Consider the following 19,623-nt stretch of genomic DNA (forward strand, 5'->3'; position numbering starts at 1 on the left):
AGCAAGAAAATTGAGAAATTATCAAGCCATATTTGTTTGCAGCTTCAAATAAGTAAACAATTCCACAGGTAAATAGAGTTATGGTTCTGCTCTCCTTTCATTCACCCAGTCTCCTAAAGGAAATTATTCCTTCTACTAGTAATTTTTTTTAATTGTCCCTTTTTTTGTGTCCTATTGTTGAAATACTACCCATGTGAAAAATTGCTCCATGCAATTAAGGGTTTTACCTCAATTACTGTCTCTGTCTACTGATCAGAAATTAAACTTAATACCACAGGTGCAATTGCAGAGAAAATGAACGCTTCTCTTAGCTAGTAACCTAGAAAACGTAACAGCATAAATGATTTGTTTTTTCTATTGTTAGGCATCCCAGAAAATCTTCTGCAGCAGTTAAAAATGTCCTTTTAACTATTTTTCTCCCTGTAGAGTGGAAGTGCAGTGATGATAGTCATCAACCACATTGCCCTTCCTGTTCTGAGTTATCTTTATCTTCCTCATCTTTACTCATACTTGCAACACCAGCTCCTTCTGATGATAGATTAATTATCAGGACTATTGGGTAATGCATCTGCTTATTAGCACTGAAAAGAAAAGCAGTGGTAATAAAAAGGGCCTTGCTGTGTGCAAACAGAATCTATTTCTTCTACCATTTTTTAACCTGTCTGGACACTCAGAAAATCCAGTCTTGAGTGTGACAGCCATTTAGTAAGTGGTTGCTTGATAAAAATATGTTTGTTACTTTTCTCTTTCCATCATCCTTTTTAGATTTCAAGGAAATAGATTATTAGCCTGTATTTATTTTATCTAAGCATTTTTTTGGCAACTAAATCCATTGCAACTTACTTGAGCATTTTAGATTTCATTCTCAGCTTGGCTGGATAAGGCAAATGTAACTAAATATGAATAAACTGTCAGGAAGACAGCAGAAAATTCATATCTTACGGAGATGGCTCAAATACAGAAGACTTTTGTTTGGTATTTCTGACTATTTCCTGATTGGTCAGGGAAAACAAAAATCTCAAGCTATTTATTCAGGGGACTAGAGAGATGTTTAGCTGGCAAATGGGTATTCTGGTTGATGGCTGGTGGTTACCATTCTCTGCCAGCTATAAACAACACAGGAAAATGGATTACAGGAGCACTGTCCTGTCCATTCAAAATTGGTTTATCCAGATAGTCAGTGTGAGTTGACCTACTTGGTTTTTCCTTATGTGGATGATTCACAGCTCACGAGATTCCTTCAACTAGAACAAGCCTTTCTTAGCTGATGACAGCAAAGCTGACTCTTCATCTAAGACAAGAATATCCAGAAGTGGGCAGACCCCCTTTTAGATGATCCAGAGCTTTTGGGGATGATAGACCCCGGCAGCTGCAACCAAAGTACACTACCTACCAAGAATGCCAAGAGAAAACACTTTTAGAAAGAGAGATCCTCCCCAAAAATATAAACCAACATTCTTTCAGATCTTGAGAGACTAGGCAAGTGCTTAAATTAGCATCTTGAAATTAAGAGAACATTATACAGCAGGCACCTCCAGAGAGTCACAAATTTGTCAAGCAAATTTGGTTAGAGCGTTATAATAGAATACAACAATATAAAATTACAAGAAGGTAAGCTTGTAGTTATTGGAAAGTAGTTATTAGTTTTCTTTACCTAGAAAATGTTATCAGTAATTGTTTCTCATTATTTTGTGGGAGAAAAAAATATTTGGAATCCTTAAATCTGTGAACCCTGAACATTAATTCACTATATTTTTAAGGTCCCTCAGACACTTAATTCTTTAGAGAAAAAAGGTTCAATAAACTAAAAAGAGATTCTTATTACAAGAATTTTGATAGCATCACAAATAAATGCTGCTCTACCAAGTCTTCTTTGGGCAAAAACTGCACAGGCCATGAAATTCTTGACTTGAGGAGATTGCAGATGAACTTCATTTACTCTAGAAAGCAATTGTGATACACTATTGCTCTTTACACAGCTTAAAAGATGTGTACCTTAATAACCAGAGTGAATAAATAGCTGATTTGGTAGCACTTTCTTGTCCAGAAAGCAATAGAGTTGGCCATTAAGATATACAGCTTGCTAAAATGGGGTGCACAAAACTGTAATATTTTCACATAATTTTAAGAATCCTAATAGCATTCAATTAGTTAGAACTAGCCTTTTTTTCCTCGCCTCATTTTCTCTTCTCCTCCTAACAATTTTTATTGTTTTTATTAAAAAAAAATCCTTTCAGCAGATATTTGTAATATCTTAATACTTCTAGAAGGATCTATGATTTAAAAAAAAAAAAAAAAATTATGAGTTTAGTTATAGATGTAGTTGGTTAACCCAGGAATCATTTTCTGCAGCACTTTTGAAATAAGTAGAAGTATGCCCACCATGACAAGATGCAGTGAAGTCCCTGCAATGATTCCTCAGTGGACCCCACCCCTCCTTCCTCTCCCACTCTCACCGAGGCACCAAAGGGTTTCCAGTGTATTTTTCAGTCAGCACTTCTCACCCATTGATATGATTTCCACTTCTACACTTCTGCTCTCCCATGGTGGATAGTCTTACTCAGATCCCCTTTTCTCTATCTTGAGCTACTGTGTTGACCCATAGGACGAAGGCAGACTACTATGTTGTTGCCTTTATTCTGGTTATGTCTGGAAAAAAGCCTCTCCTACGCCCACACTGTCCTTCATCACCGAAACACTGGTTCCCTGGTTACAAATGTAACCTTGCTGTTATATTTGTTTGAAACTTTGAGCTTTGCTGTGTGATGTACATGCAATTCTCACCTTCTGTTCTCTTTTTAATACGCTTTTCTGACATTTTTTCATTTCTTTTCATGTAGAAAGGGATTACTACTCTGACAGCGCTTCTATGATAGCCCCTTCAGGCTGTACAAAGCACTTTCTCAGACAGATCAGGCTGCTCCAAATGGTGCTGTTGTTGTTGCTGTTGTTGCTGCTGCTGCTGCTGTGTACACTGACCAGTACCCACTTACCATGGAAGTCACGACAGTGCAGAATAAATTGCCAGGACTAATGGGACAGAAATAAACATTGTTCCTGCAAAGCTATATAGGCCACAAGAAATAGGATCAAAGCAACTAAGATTGAAGTGGCTCCTACTCCATCCAGACTCCTACTCATTTGAAATAACCAAGACTTTTTTCAAAGAGCAATAGTAAAGGATGCAAAATGGAAGGAAGAAAAAGTAGGCTGAAGACATCCAGAAAGTACTTTTAACAGCCTTTGGAACAAATAAGATCCTTGTCTCTGGTTTTTTGACATGAACATCTTTCCTCTATGACAAGGTCTGCACAGAAGCACTTGTAAAGGTGAGGAAGATGCAGATGACTCATCTAGAATAGAAACAGTGATGTGGTTAGTGAGTTGTTTATTTGGCTTCACAACTTCCTGTCTTTTTTAATTGCAAAACCTCTCCAGATTCTCCCAGGGTACCACTCACCTCTTCTCATGTCTGTGTACCATATGTGAAGATGATTTGCCTTTGAAAACAGGGACTTTGGCAGCAATTTTAGTGGTGCATTACTTGCAGAGTATGCATATATATACTGCATACTTGAATAGTGTTCTCACTATTACTGTACTAGTGGGATAGGACTGCAAAATGAAAATGTGTCATGGCACAGAAGAAATGAACATGTAGGCTCTACGTGATATATTTTATGTGCTATTTACCTTATGTGCAATGTGTCTTGCTATTCTCTGCCCAGTCTTTCCTTGAAATTACAGGATCGTTTGGGGTTGCATTTTTTTCCTATTTTCACAGTTTTGTAAGTGTGTCTCTCTACATTCATTGTCTCTCATGACACTGCTAATCATTTATTTCACTGTGACTGGCAGTTTCTCACAAAGCCATTTATATACCTTTGTTAATAGCTCTTCTCCAGCCAGAAAACATTAATTTCTCTACAGGCCACTATTTCCTCTTTTAACTTTGTTTTTAAATCCCTAACACCAAACAAACTACCAAGGTCTTTAGGGACTTTTGTTAAACTCAGTTTTTTACTAGTGGAGAATCTTGTTTGTCTCAACAGCAATTAGCCTTCAGTGTTCTACTTCCCTCTTTCACTTGGTCTTCCTCGTAGACATTATTCCATTGCACTACAGACTCTTCTGTGTGTTTGGAGGGTACCTAGCACACCATTGTCTGTGCACATCATTGTCACTGCTGTAAGAAAAAGGTCTTAATTTACTGCTTAGGAAATATAATGCCATGTTATTTCCTGAAAATTCTACTATCATATGGTCACCTGAGTCTTAACCAGTCAACCAACTAAAATTCAGAGGAAATACATAAAGGACAAATTACATTTGTAGCAAGATCAGTCAGTCAAGTAAATATCTTAGTATCATAACCATCTGCACTTGGTATCAAGACTCCACCCTTTAATACTTCACTTTTAACTGTAGGGTATCCAAACAGAAAAAATTCTATGAAACATCAATAGTTCTATAGGGGCATAGCCTAATATTTCCTTTTTAATTTTATATAGACTGATTTGCAAATAAGATTCAAGAAACAGTTACTAACTGTACTTCTTTAGTTGAAACAGCCTGTCAGAGGTAACTTAACTGAAGAACTCTAGCTTTGGTTTAGGAGTGGGTGTGGAGAGCCCTCAATTTACTTGGAACAGAAAAACTTTGTTGTATGCAATGGCTTGGATCATCCTTGCTGTGAACAGCCCAGGCTAATAACAGCCAGTAACATCCCAACTCGTCATTCCCTCACTTGGGGTTATTCTTCTACAGGGATTCTCTTCTAAAAAAGCTCATTGAAGAGCAGCCTTTTCATGTGCTCAGTAAATCAGAGTCAGTAGAATCATAGAATGGCTTTAATTGGAAGGTACATTAAAGACCATGTAACTCCAACTCTCCTGCCATGGTCAGGAGCACCAGGTTGTCCAGATTTCTCAAAGGCTAATCCAGCCTGGCCTTGAACACTTCCAGGGATAGGGCATCTACATCTTCTCTGGGCAACATGTGCCAGTGTCTCATCACCCTCACCATAAAGAATTTCTTTCCAATATCTAATCTAAACCTGCTCTCTTTCAATTTAAAGCCATTACCCTTGTCCGATCACTACATGCCCCTGTAAAAAAGCCCCTCTCCAGCTTTCTCTCCGCATGGGGTCCTTTAGGTCCTGCAGCACCCTACCACCCCTCTAAAACCTTGTCAGCCTTCATAAGAAATACAGCAAGTGCTTCTCACCACCTGAGCGACTTCCTGGAAATGTGCTCCTAACAAAAACATGAGTCCTTTTCCTGCTTGTGCACCCTGCTCCTGCCATTTCAGCAGCTCGTGTCTGCTGGACTGAAATGGCCCTACATGCTCAGCAGGTCAAGCTGGACTCCTAGCAGCCAGTAACTCTGGAGCAGACTACAGTGCTCCCCCAGTGCCTCTTATTATGTCATTTATAACTTTTTTTTTTTCCTCCCCTGAGCTGCTCACACAGTTTAATCGTAATTCGAAAATACCAAAGGGATAGTGTGGAAATCCAGTGAGGAAGTCCCTGTCTACCTGGGTTCACCCAGTCCTCACACATACACTGATGAATTTTGTCTCAAGTGTTCAGCAAAAGATTATTCACTTTTTGATTCTAACTTGTCCATACTCAAATTTGATGGAATTTAGGAACTGTTTGAATGAGGCAAACTTCATCTTTCCATGCACAAATATGTGATAATTGGAGGAAAAATGTGCCGGATAAGGATTCTAAATGATGAGCACATTAAGTCCAGGCTGGGTACAACTTATCCTTGCCACTGTGGCTGATCAATTTTTCTTTTGTTTGAGTTTCAGTTTGGGAGGGAGGTTTGTTTGGAGGAGGAGGATCCTATTTTGGGTTTGGTTTTTTGAGGGTTTTTTGGGGTTTTGTTTGTTTTAAATAAATGCTTGAGAATAGAAGAGAAAGAACTACCTGGACAATTTCTTCTTTATCAAGTACCATACAGGCCTGAAGAAGCATGTACTAGTGTTATTTTAGCACATTACGTGGCAGAATATGTAGTTACTTTCCTATTAAACATGTGAAATTTAATGAAAAATGTATTTTAAGAAGATCATATTTTAAATGCCAATTGAAACATATGAAGATGCATTAAAATTCTTTCCCCTGACAAGGAAAATGCTACAAAAACAACTACTTTCTTATCAGTCTAAATCAGAAGATATCAAAAGTATCAGACAGGCTTTAAAATATAGTATGTCACCTAATTAATATCAAGCAAGATACTTTTTTTCAAAAAGGTGACATAACATTGCTATCAGCATCTAAGATTCAGACTAGGTTAGATGTGGCTGAAACTTCATTATAGTTCCTGATTTGTGAACACTGGCTTTCAGCATGTTTTGGAGAAAGCAGCTGAAACGTCACTTGATTTTATCAGTGTTTACTTATCAGCTCTATGATATCTGCAAAGCAAGAACTAAAAATTTGGCTGATTAGTTCTTGTCAACTGCAATGTAAAAATTGAAAAGAATTCACCTGCTTGTATTTTGCAACAAGAAATGATAAAGCAGCAGCTGTAGTAAGCGGAATGGTAAACACTCTAAGTATAAATGCTTTTCGATTTTTGGATGTCAACAAGAGAAAACAAGAAAAAGTGAGCCTTATGTGCCTGGAATTCCAACAAAGGCTTAGGACCCTTCCCAGAAAACTGCCTGTATTGTTATCATCAGCCTGGTTGCACAAGACGGCATGAGTCTTATTCCACCTTCCTGCTGAGGTTCCAGACCAAGTCACTTTCTCTCCTGTGTCTGTAGGGTCCTCCATGGAGTATTATACTTCCCTATACTAAAATATTAAAAAGAAACTACACAAAAGTCCTCTTAGTCCATTGTGCCCACTTGCTTTTTCAGATGAATAGGTGATTTCAACACATTATTCTTTTCTATTGAAATTAATTAACTTTTCCACATATTGTGATCATAATATCACAATATCTTGATCATAAAATTGTGGACGTCCACATAATCCTGCTAATGATCATGTCTCTGGGAACAACTCAGCCGGATCTCAATGTCTTTTGCAGTGACACAGGGGAGAAAGAACATAAATAGTCGTGCACATGCTGGATGGAGAAAGATTCTCACTTCAGCCAAGTACAAGGGAGTAGAACATAAAGTCCCAGTGACCTTTTCAGTCCCTGATTTTGAATTCCTGCTTAGATCACGCTCATAGTCATACCCATCACCCCATGCCCACAGGAACTTCTCCAAGGATTAAAGGGAGTTCCAGGGCTCCTTTGCACTTCCCCAAAGACCTCCTGCCAGCTATTAATCCCTGCCGGACCCCAGCCTCCCCTTTCTGTTGGACACAGGTGGGAGACACACAGATGGTCATTCTCCAGTGTTTGCAGCTTCTCTACTGCGTTTCCTTGGGGTAACTTTGCTGCACTGCCTGCCACCAGACGACCAGATAGAAACCAATAGTATTTAAACCAGTGCTAGAACTGATTAACTAACTTTATTTTTCCTACAATATAGAACTTTTAATGAAGGTGTAACACTTGTAAATATCTGGATAAATGCTAGCCTACACAAGTTTAAATGAAACAACAGAAAATGTTTGCAACTATTTTCTCAACTGATTTACAACCACTGGAAGAAGGGTACAGTCCTTCATTTCAAACCTTAATGTCACCATTCTTTAATCTCCTTCTCTGTTAAGTACCTGGGTGCTTTTCTTGATACCCATTACCAAAACACATTTGATGTCCCACAAGATTATATTAACAATAACAAATCTCTCATCTTTCTCATCATGTAGTAGTTGGAACTTGATTAGGAATAATTTTAGGTGGTGTTACTCCTTTGTTCCCCTCAGGGAGCAAACAAGTCTTGTTGACTGAAACATTAGTAAACAAGATTATGACTAAATGAATCATTGAAGTAAAAGAGCTGGGGTGTGAAGCCCAAAGCATTTAGAGAAATGCATTAGTCATACCTTGGAAATTAATCAAGAATTTGGGGAATAAGGACAGAAAGCTAGTGAGGTCAAAAGGTAGGCAGAGCTAGCTGTAAATAACTTCCCTCAAGATAGCTGACTAATACAATGTGCATGAGCTGAAACTTGTTTATTTGAACCCTGTGAACCCAGGACTTATTTCTGTTGGCTAAATATCTTGGAGCTGGAGGCAGATGCAAGAGGTGAAGTTACTCCCTAGTTACTAACACAAAGCAACCTGCTCTCCCATACCTCTCCACTGAGGGCTGGAAGGGGGATGATCAAACAAAAAACCCTTTCATCCCTGAGAAATACATTCCCCTGTGACAAGTGTGAATGGTCCTGAAAAATAGCATGCACATCCACCTTTCTGACACACTAGAGGTTTGGTACAGTCCAGGACCAATAAAGGAAAGGAAGGTGGGACAAGTTGCTTTGGAATTTCTCATTTATTTTTCTCAGCATCTCTTTTCCGTCTTGCTTTCCTTCACTGCCCATGTTATTCTATGAACTTGACACTTTGCTGCTGGAAATACATATTTTGGCAAAAACTGCAGAAAAAAGGAGCACTGGGCACCAGTGAAACCACCCTGAATAAATGTAGAAAAAAAATCCAAGCCAAAACATAAAGCACCCTTCTACAAGGAAAGTTTTAAACAATCTCTAAAACAGTAGGATCATATTATTTTATGATTCTTTTTCCAATCAGCTTCTGGATAGTTGATATTCACACATTTCATTAATGAGATTTACTCATCTACAGATATTATCTATATTCTAACATATTTTCATTATAAATTTTAAGGAGGGAAATAATAGAAGTGACAAGAAAGAGAAAACTATTTCACTGCATTAATAAACTATTCAAATCCCAGTAATAAAGCCAAGCTGTAATGAACACATCAAATTAAGACTCCTGTAGTGCTCTAAGCCCAATTCATGGACTACTGCTGCATCTCAAGTCACTTAAAATCAGTTTGGTGATGTCTGCCCCATTTCACAACTGAACTCAGAAGCCATCTAAAATTAAAAGCTGAATGAATGTGTTTCCAGCAACCTGGGGCAGATCTTCTCTTGCTGAGATCAGAATATGTCAAAACACCGGGTTTCACTGTTAGAGTGAAAAGATAATTCATACAGTCAAAATCATGACAAAAATTTTAACAGGAGGAGGATGAAGGGTGTACATAATTGCCAGCTGAAGTGAGAATAGTTAGTGAGTGAAGTTCACAGCAAGGTCACTGCAAACCATACTTTCACAAAAACACACCTATCACTATGGTCATGCCGCCTTCCCATTACTATCATAGTTATGTACATTATTGGAAGGAAATAAATCCTCCTTGATGCTCATTACTCTCTGGAAGGGGAGCAGAAAAATAATAACTTTGCCATTTTTAGAGCCTATCCAAATTTCTTGCTGTAACCATCACATATTAAGTATGTAAGTTTAATTGTCATTATCTCCAAATAAAAATACCTAATTTTTCCAGAAGAAATGCTAAACTGACATTGTTCTGTTTGAACTGTTGCTCATATGTAATCTCATTTGAATATATTCAAATATCAACTAATAGGAGTTTCACTACAGCAAAAGTAATCAATCACAAATTAACATTCATGACAAGACTGCAACTTAGTTATTGTGATTCCAAGGGATTATATTACAGGAATAATAGGTTAATATTTACAGTATAGGATAATTCAATTAGCTGCTTCAAGATGAATTTGTCTTGACTAATTATCAGCTAAGTTAACATAACATTGTGTGCATGTGTGTTGTGTGTGTTGGATGAAACTTACACTGTTATGAACATGTCAGATCTGCAATACTGATTACTCATCTTTGCTTGCAGACAGACTGAAAATACTTGCTGTCAAGAATCACAGAATATCCTGCGCTGGAAGGCACCCATCAGGAACATCGAATTCCAGTTCCTTATCCTGCACAAGACATCCCAAGAGCCATACCATGTGCCTGAGAACATTGTCCAAACATTTCTGGAACTCAGACAGGCTTGGTGCTGTCACCACTTCCTTAGGGAGCCTTTTCCAGTGCCCAGTCACCCTCTGGGTGAAAATCCTTTTCCTGATATTCAACCCAAACCTCCCCCGACACAGTAGCGTTATGGATTAAGTAGAAAATATTGTCATTCAGGGTAATGGTGATTCAAATATTGCTGCTTGGTGAATAAATGTAGTTGAGTTTTTAATAACTCCATTCCCTTGTGTTGTAATGCATTAATTGGGTTTATATTTGTAATGTTCTTTTCCCTGCCCAGCAGTGCCCATCCCCCTCATTGAGATGTAACCTAATGCTGTTTCCTCCTACTAAACACTGGCTGGCCGAGGCCTCTGGGGTCTCGCCTATGGGCCCCGCCCCTTGGGGAATAAACTACAGCAGGGGAGGGGCCAGCACTCTCTGGCATCGGCTCTCCGTCGGATAGGGTCTCAAGGCTGAGCAGGACGTAAGAATAAAAGCAGAACTATCCCACCAAAATCAGAGAGTCAAGACTCTTCCTTTACCTTCAGCAGCGTCTAGTCTCGTGGGGAAGGCTACAACTGGCACCCGAACTGGGGCTTGAAGCCACGAAAAGGTCCCCAAAAAGCTGGAAGAACCACTCAGAGAGCACGTGGCCGAAGAAACCCACACAGAGACAGACCCATCAGGCTTGGCGTTCACTGTGGAGTCTCCAGACACAGGACTCTACAGGCCACAGCTGCAGTTTTCTTCCCTGGACTCAAAAATCCCATCGGAGTGCTGCAAAAAAAAGCCTACGACCGGCAAGCTGCCTAGGAACAGCCACATGCTCGTGGAAAAATGACCCTAGGATCAGAGACTGAAAGCTCTTCATGCACCAAAGAGGGGTCTCTAGCTAAAAGGAGTGGTTGGGAAAGAAAGGAAAGAAATGCTGGAATTTTGGTGAGCATCACTTTCGGTTTTTTTCCCTGTCAGGGAAGGTTTTGCTTTCAGAGTGAACCTTCAAAGTGCTTTAGAGAAAGCACGCTTATTTCGGCAGCCTTGGGGGGGGGGGGGGGGGGGGGGGGGGGGTGGGGAACCCCTTTTGGCTTTTTTTTCTCTCCAGCAAGTTTTTTTTCTTTTCAGTTTCTCGGTCACAATAGGGAGAACACAGAAATTCAAAATCAGAGCCAAAAATTTGTGCAAGATTATCTGTTCCCCACAAAAGAGTCTATTATTACATTTTATATACCTTGAATAATGACAAGACCCATTATTCAAAGCAACAGCTGAAAAAATTAACCCTCTGGTTATTTTCTCAGTTTACACATTTAGCATCTGAGCGAATAAGCTCCCCAGAATTCTGGGAGGCTATAATAAAAAAAAATAGTTGAATCTGGCTCCTCTAACAACAAAGAAGATGCAAATTTTGCCTTTTATAGCTTAAAAATTAGTTTGCATTGCAAAAGCAAAATAAAAAGGAAAAAAGGCCAGTTCTTTGTGAATTTTCCCCAGCTCATACCTTTGCAGGCAGTCCGAGTGCTCAAACCTCCCATCTCGGGAGTCCCCAGCTGGGGGGGTCACAAGCTGGAGGGGATTCCTTTGTCCAAAATGGCCGAAGCCATGTGCTTCAGACCCATGAGTGTAGCCTTGCCCACAAGACTAGACACCGCCGAAGGTAAAGGGGGAGTCTTGACTCTCTGGCTTGGTAGATAGTTCTGCTTTTATTCCTATGTCCTGCTCAGCCTTGAGACCCTATCCGATGGAAAGTTGGTGCCAGAGAGTGCTGGCCCCTCCCCAACTTGTGGCTTTTTCCCCCAGGGGCAGGGCCCATAGGCGAGACCCAGAGGCACCATCCAACTGGTGTTTAGTCGGAGGAAACAAGATTAGGTTACATCTCAGTGAGGGGGGTGGGCACAGATGGACAGGGACAGATAGAAAAGAACATTACAAATATAAACCCAGTTAATGTACCACAACACATGAGGAGCCCTTTGTTCCTTCGGTGCCGCCCCTGGCACCACCCTCTCCTCTGACTCTGTCCCCTACCCTCAAACCTCTGCCCTGCGACTCCTCCCCGTGTGACTCAAGCCTCCCTGCCCCTGGTTCCCACGGTTTCCCCGCGCACAGTCCTGGTTCCCGCGCCCCGGGGCGGGGCGGGGCAGGCAGGGCGGGGCGGGGCGGGGGGGCGGGCGGTGGCGTCCCCGCAGTGCGGCATTTCGTGCAGGGGTGCGGGGGCCGGGCCCACCAGCCCCTGGTGCCGCTGTCAGTCGGGGCAGACTGTCCTCAGCACGCTCCGACCGCGCGGCGCTGCCAGGCCAGGCTTCACGGGCCACGCAGGGGCACCCGGGGTCTGCCGTGGTGTGGGGTGGAGAGCCGGGAAACCGTAAGCAGGGAGCGATCCCGACTTTTCTGCCATTCAATTAGCAACCCAGCCCGATAAGTCTTTCCAACCTTACAGTAAAACAAAGCAGCTTCCATCAGAACCTTTAGTAATATTTGTGGAATGTATAACATGAGCTATCGAGTTACAGGTTAAGAATGAGGGAACCCAGGAACAGGTCCTGGAGGAGATGGCTCTGGCTGATGCAAACGAACAGTGCAAGGCAGCTATCCTCCGCCTCTCTATAGAACCAGCTTCAACTTTACATGATATGCTCCAGGTGTGTGCCAGGAAGATTCCTTCATAAAAGCTCATCAAAACCACAATTCCAGAGTCAAGCCACCACAAAAAGCTGCTTTAAACACCGTGCTTCCTGTGCTTCATGTGCCACGGCCACCACCCAAGAAAGGAACAAAGTGCCTCCTGTGTGATCAGGCTGGACATTGGGCATCTCAATTACCTTTAAAGAAGCCATTTCTGGACTTCCGGGACAATGGGGGTGGGAGGTCTCAAAGGGCTAAAGGGAATTTTTCAAAGAAAGTAGAAAATGTAAATGTTAAACTAAATAATCCTGCTTTAACCGGTTCTGCCTTTCTGCAAAAGTCACTGGATATGATAGTAAAGGATCCAGCGACCAGAGAAACAAAAAGTCCTCATGATCAGGTCACCTGGGGTCGTGGGTACGCCTATGTGTCCACTTCCCCAGATCTCAAGTGGGTGCCAGCTGAGTGGGTGAAACCCTTCATCCCCAAAACTGCAAAACCCCCTGCAGAAGACCCACAAGTGGCCAGTGCTGCCTGGAGGAGGAGAAAGCGCTGAACCTTCTCCTTCTAATTATCATTATTCCTTGACAGTGTCTTTCTAAACAGTTTTCACTAAAGGTCATTTTTCTTCTGTAACTTTAAAGGTACTCAAGGTCCGAACTCTGAGCATCTCCCACGAACCGAGCCTTCCTCCTTCTTAATTTAATAAGAAAAGGGGAAATCTTGTAATGCATTAATTGGGTTTATATTTGTAATGTTCTTTTCTATCTGTCCCTGCCCAGCAGTGCCCATCCCCCTGACTGAGATGTAACCTAATCCTGTTTTATCACTGATCGGGTGGTGCCTCTGGGTCTCGCCTATGGGCCCCGCCCCCTGGGGGAAAAAGCTACAGCAGGAGAGAGGCCAGCACTCTATGGCACCGGCTCTCCATCGGATAGGGTCTCAAGGCTGAGCAGGACATAAGAATAAAAGCAGAACTATCCCACCGAAATCAGAGAGTCAAGGCTCTTCCTTTACCTTCGGCAGCGTCTAGTCTCGTGGGGAAGGCTACACCCCTGTGTTACAGTAGCTTCATCATCCTAAGAAACTAGAGCACAAACTAAAAAAGCGTGTCTACGATTTAGCTACTTTTAGCCCAGCATTACATCAGAAGAACTCTGATTTTCTCCTCAGTGCTTTCTGTGCAAGATTTGCAGAATAGATGGCTTTGACAGCTCTCTGAGCCCACAATTGCTCCTCCAGTTGTATTTTGTGGTGTTTTTTCCATAAAGGTCAAGGGATGTCATATAACTGCATTCACTCTTGCTCACTGTATGGTTGTGTCATCCTCTTCTGCAGTTACTAAATTAAACCTAAGCCCTACATGCAGCATGCCACTGGTCCCCCCAGTCATACCGTGGTGATAGGCCAGACACAACTCCTTTCCTGGCACAGCTATTTAATCAGGAACTACAACTGGATACAGATCATTGCACTCACAATTTTAAAAATGTTTTTCACTTAACTTCCACCAACAGTTTGTGGAACCACAGAAATGGGTTAATACGATGGTTTCATATTATCTGCTTCAGGGAAAAGAGCCACACTTTACAATATTGTTTCAAAACAACTAGAACATTTTGTTTAGAGGAATTCTGCACTGAATGAAGGTAGCAGCCCCAAGGATCTTCACAGGGTGCCAGCATCAGCCAACATTCCTCTTCCTGACAGCATTTTAGATGTCAAAAAGAGTCAGATTATTAAAAATTTTGTCATCTACAGATGAATTAGCAGTCTAGAAGTTTTGAGACCCTCAAATTTATACCTGCAAAGCAAGGGGCTGAAGAATCAAAGATACCATTACCAGGGGGGACACTTCCTGAATTCTGAGAGTTGCCAGAATCAGATTTCAGAAAAAGAATTTTCCCTCCTTCTGCTGATGACTTGCACTTGGCTGAGGCAAGTCATGGTGAGAAGCACAAGTGCTCCGGCACCAAAGCTGCATCCCAGGAAACAGGTGACCAGTGCCTTCAGGTGCCCAGCTCTCAGATCACCTACACACATGATCAGGCTACAGGCTTGTTCAGTCACTTTTACTGCATCTATGTACATAGAAAAATTGTTCATCTAACAAATAACAGAAGATGGCAAAGAAATTACTGAACAGATTATGTTTCAAGTCTTTCAAATATTTTCACTGCAGAAAAAATGTTGAAAAAGCATGTTTTCTGGCCTGCTTTTTCAGAAGCATAAGGCCCAGTCACAGTCAGGAAAAACAAAATTTAAAAAAAAATCCAAAACCCCTCTGTTCAATTTTCAAACCAAAAGCTGTAGTAGTATGGGGAGATACTGTCTTTTTCTTCATTCTGACTAGTACCTGTTTAGACTGCAGAGCTGCAAAGCCCGTGCCATAGAGGACAGCCTATAGTATCATGAGTATACTTTATCCATGCAAATAATCCCACTAACCTTAATGGGACAACTCATTCTCTAGGTTGATATATATTCTCCAGTGTTTCCACAGTTTGTGTTAGAAATATCTGTTGAGGGAGAAATAAATTATTAATGAATTATCAGCCTCAATTTGCCTTCAACATTTGTCAAGCAGAGCTGTGTTTAAAGACTTAGCCTTTCACTCCACTTATGGATAACCCGCATCCAGGACTGTAAAATGCAGAAGGACAGCTTTCTACAGAAGAACAGTAGAAGAGGGAGGAAAAACCTCTAATTCTTGTAGAAAAGGAAATAACACGGAACTCAGCTAGCAATTTAATGAGAAGTTTTGTCCTTTTTGCAGTAAAGTTTCCTTATGCAAGTATTTTCACCTTCATCCAGATCAATTTAATGACAAGATCATAATTTTAAATCCCTAACATCCAGATCAGTTGTGGACTATTTTGTTACATGTATTTGTTTCAAGAATAACAGAAGAGATAACATAGGAACATTTGGGCCTACAGGAGACTAAGTGTAAAATTTATATCAAAACCTGAAAAGGTGGCAGCTTGACTGAAGGGAAACCTTCTTAGTGACACCCATTGCTTTGCTTACTTTCTTGCCTGCTGTTTGCCCATTTAAACACCCTGTCATTGCCAGGTTATTTTGCAACAGAGGAACCTTGGATCTGCTGAGAAAGGAAAGACTGCTCAAACATGCACGTTTTCTGAGTATTAACAGACTCTGAACATGAGCGAATGACATTGCACAGGCGAAAACAAATTATTATAGCACACTTATCTCTGCTGTCTTTTTGTCTCAAAAGATACAACACTACCTCTCTGGTAGCATCTTGTCGCAGTTGGCCAACAAGAAAGCTGTTGATGGTGGGGTGACCTGCAACTTTGCACCCAGGCAGATAGGACCCAAGCCATGTTGCAGTGTCCCCTTCAATGGGACTGCCCAGCTGACCCTCATGAGTATTTCAGTCATTAGGCAGCTATGATTAGACTCCTGATTGTGGCGGTGCATGTTTTATTTTATTTGTTCTAGGTTTTTTATACTGAGTTTTGTATTGGCTTGTTCCAATGTATCCCCCAGTTTCTATAATGGTTCCATCCCCACATGTTTGTTATATAATCCCCGGTTATCTGTCAATCTTTCCACTCCCCAACCTGTCCCTGTCAATCCCCTCTCTCTCCTCTTGGGTGCCCTGTCTGTCACTTCAGGGCCCTTCCCTGGCTTCTGGAAAGATCCAGGGAGGGCGTTGAGTGATAGGCTGGTGCCCAGGAAATCCCCTCCCCCCTCTTGTTATTGGTTCGATGTTCAGGAGCTAACACCCGTTGTTACACCCCCATATCCCCTGATTGGCTGACGCGTTGTCACCACCCCTGGATCCTCCCCCGGTTAAAAGCTCGTGCACAGCCCTGTTTGGGGCTCTCTCTGGGCAGCAGTTGTCAGAGGCGGAGCTGCCTGCTGGTCTCCCCTCCGATAAACCATCTTTAACCCTGCACAAGAGAGTCAATCCTTTATCCATCGCCACAGTCATGCCTCCATCGGGGCCTGTCGTCGGCGTGGGGAACCAAGGCCCCACGGGGAGGAGGTTGCTTGCCCAGCCTGCAACCCCAACCTTACTCGCGTAAACCACAATGAGAGGCTGAGCTAGCCTGTGGCCAGCGCCTGCCGAGCGCGAGGGACACTGCGACACCTGATCTCATGAGATGTTGTGGAGATTAGTGTGGGGTGACAATGGCTTCTCTGTTTTGAAGTGATGGTGCAGGTGTCCAAGTGCCAACTAACCTCACACAATGTTGCAGACCCTCATTCCATTCTGTGACTTAATTCTTTCTTCCCAATCCCCTGGTGGGCTCTGGAGATCCAGAATAATGCTGTTCCTTGCCATCAGCACAGGTTAAAATAATATGGATCGAAATGGTCCATATTCAAAACTACAATTCTTTTCTGCATTCCTAAATCACTTAGAAGTCTACACCAGGGTCTTTTTTTACCCATAAGTAATTTTTTTTTTCATGCAGTTACCTGCTAAATTACATGGTGGCCTTGGAGGTAGGCTCATAATCAGGACTGATGATCCTCTGACCTGGCACTGGCACTGTGTCAGGTCACAGTACACCCACCAGTGCTAGTCAACAGTCTGAGCCTGAGTCATGCCCCACATTTTGTTATTACTGAATTGTCCTAGGTTACAATGTAAGATGTGCCCAAAGTATGTATTCTATCACCATCTACATGAGCTGTTGAAGCTAGGTTGGGCAGTGTTTCCCTTGCCCCCTCCCTCCAGACTATCTTCGGTTAATGGCCCATCAATGCCCTGCTGCATGACTCATAGATAACTCCCTCCAGGATCTATCTCTGTTTAATGGGCAATCAAGGACCCACTGCAAGACTGATAAAATGATATCAGCCCATTGTGAGATGCTCCACCCAAGGGAAGGAGCCAAGCATTCCCACCTGGATATAATCTGGGATTTGGGACAGCACAGGCAGCCTTACCCACTGGATTCCCAGAGGACAAGAGCTACCAGACCTTTCTGCGGGAACACTGCTTCAACAAGACCACTTCATCTGGACTGCTACCACCATGGTGTCAGGTTGTATTCTGACTCTGTCAGTGATCTTTTGTACTATTGCATGTGTTTTGTTTTGTTTTATTTTATTTTATTTTATTTTATTTTATTTTATTTTATTTTATTTTACCTTTTTTTTCCTCTCCTATTGTTTTTTTCTGACTTGGAGTTTCTCGCTGGTTTTGCCTTCAAGCCAGCACATGAATGTAGAGCTGGCGATTGAAGGTGATCACTCAAACCTTATTTCAATAGCTTAACTGCACATACTATGGTTTCACAGAATCAGGAAAATAGAAGAATAGGAAAGCCAGTTTTGTTTTTTCAGTCTTAAGCTATCCTCTTGAAACATGACTTTAAAGAGTTAAGATTTTAGCTAAGGGTTAGAAGCAATTTATATTGATCAAGATGTAAGTTTGATTAGTAAATGGTAGGTTAATGATTATTAGATGCCTAAGCTAGAGCTAACTGTTATATTATGAGCTTGTTTATGGAAAAAGTGGAGTAAGTGAACCATCATAAGAACAGATTGAAACCACTAAGAACAATGGCCAGCACCTGGACTTGGTATCAATCAATCACAAAGCAGGGGACCTTGGACAGTGCCAGAGGGTCACTGAGACCTGATGAAGACTCTCCTGACTTCATCCTTTGAGACCACTGACCCAATTCAAGACCACCGACCCAATTCAAGAGAAGAACTGCACATGCGTGAAGGACTGATAGCTTCATTTTAATACAGAGCGGGGATGGGAGGTGCTGGGGTTATGCATATGTACTGTATGTAAGATCTTGGAAAATAAATAGAGGGCAAAGAGCCTTGTTCGGAGCGGCCACGCCTTTCGGAGATGACTCCCGTGCCACCCACTGGTGGATAAACATACCACTTTCTAACTTTAATTAGTTAGAGGGTCTTTGTCCGTGCTTATATCGGTTTTCAATGACTCACTCTAACAACAAATTCACTGTACGTATGAAAGTAAGACAGTTTTTTTATTGAGTCTCAACAATACTATATTACAGAATCACAGAATATTCTGAGTTGGAAGGGACCCACAAGGATCATCATGACTAACTCTTCAGTGAATGGTCTGTACGGGGATCAAACCCACAACCCTGGCATTATTAACACCATGCTCAAACTGAGCTTTATTTTCTAGTTTGTAGTTGTCTCAAATCAGTTTCTTCCACTTCCTCTGAAGTGTCTTATCTGAGGGGTTTTTTTTTTTTGCCACCAGAACTCTGTAAATAAAGCAGTCATCACTAGTACTGAGCAGTGGCAGTTTTATGAAGAATTTTCACTTTTTAAAATTCTTTTGAGTGGCCAACAATCCAAAATTTCAAAATTCTTCAGAAAAGAAATTCAAGGACCTGGGCAGAAAGTGTTGGAATGCTCAAAATATCATAAAATATTACTGTAAATTTATCAACTGCTATGTCAAAATATACATAAAATAAAATATATTGTACACATACTTAAGAGCAAGAAAGGTACTTATTACACACTGTAACTGTTCCACTTAGATATTGATAGGGAAATCATCATGAGATTCAAACATCTTCCTGTTCACTTTGTTTAAGAGGAATGCTAGCCTACAGAATAGGCTTGATTTCTTCTGAACTTTGATATTAACACACAATGGCTGCATATTTTCTAACAACATGCTTGTCAGAAATGTAGTCTTGGCACCTTTTATGTTTACTTTGCTCAACCACAGTAAATGACATCTAGGCATGTGCCAAATACATTCCTATTTTGTTCCTTTCATGTATACTAAAATATGCATGATATATGCCCCACAGTGGACTCTAACATGTTCTGAATGTAAGTATAAATATTTTCCAAGTCATCAAATGCACAAAATTGATCTGCACACCTTCTTAACATAAATTTTACTCAAGAGGAGAAAACCACATCGTGTTCTATTTTAAAAGCAGGGAAGAGGTATGGGCAGAAATTTTTAAATGAATTTTGCATGGAAGCAGGAGGGATGCTCTGCTGCCTTTCAATAGACACTTGTGCAAAACTGCCTGGAAATTTTATGGTTCTTCAG

General features: G+C 41.3%; 1 long non-coding RNA gene across 1 annotated transcript; it reads left to right on the forward strand.

Moving 5' to 3' along the window:
* The first annotated feature begins 10,398 nt into the window (after positions 1 to 10,398).
* On the forward strand, positions 10,399 to 18,822 carry LOC131378774 (uncharacterized). Its single transcript, XR_009208637.1, has 2 exons — positions 10,399 to 10,886; positions 15,645 to 18,822. It is a non-coding gene; the product is annotated as an uncharacterized LOC131378774 (long non-coding RNA).
* Positions 18,823 to 19,623: the final 801 nt, after the last annotated feature.

Source organism: Hirundo rustica, chromosome Z, assembly GCF_015227805.2.
Source record: "Hirundo rustica isolate bHirRus1 chromosome Z, bHirRus1.pri.v3, whole genome shotgun sequence".
NCBI classification, from domain to species: Eukaryota; Metazoa; Chordata; class Aves; order Passeriformes; family Hirundinidae; genus Hirundo; species Hirundo rustica.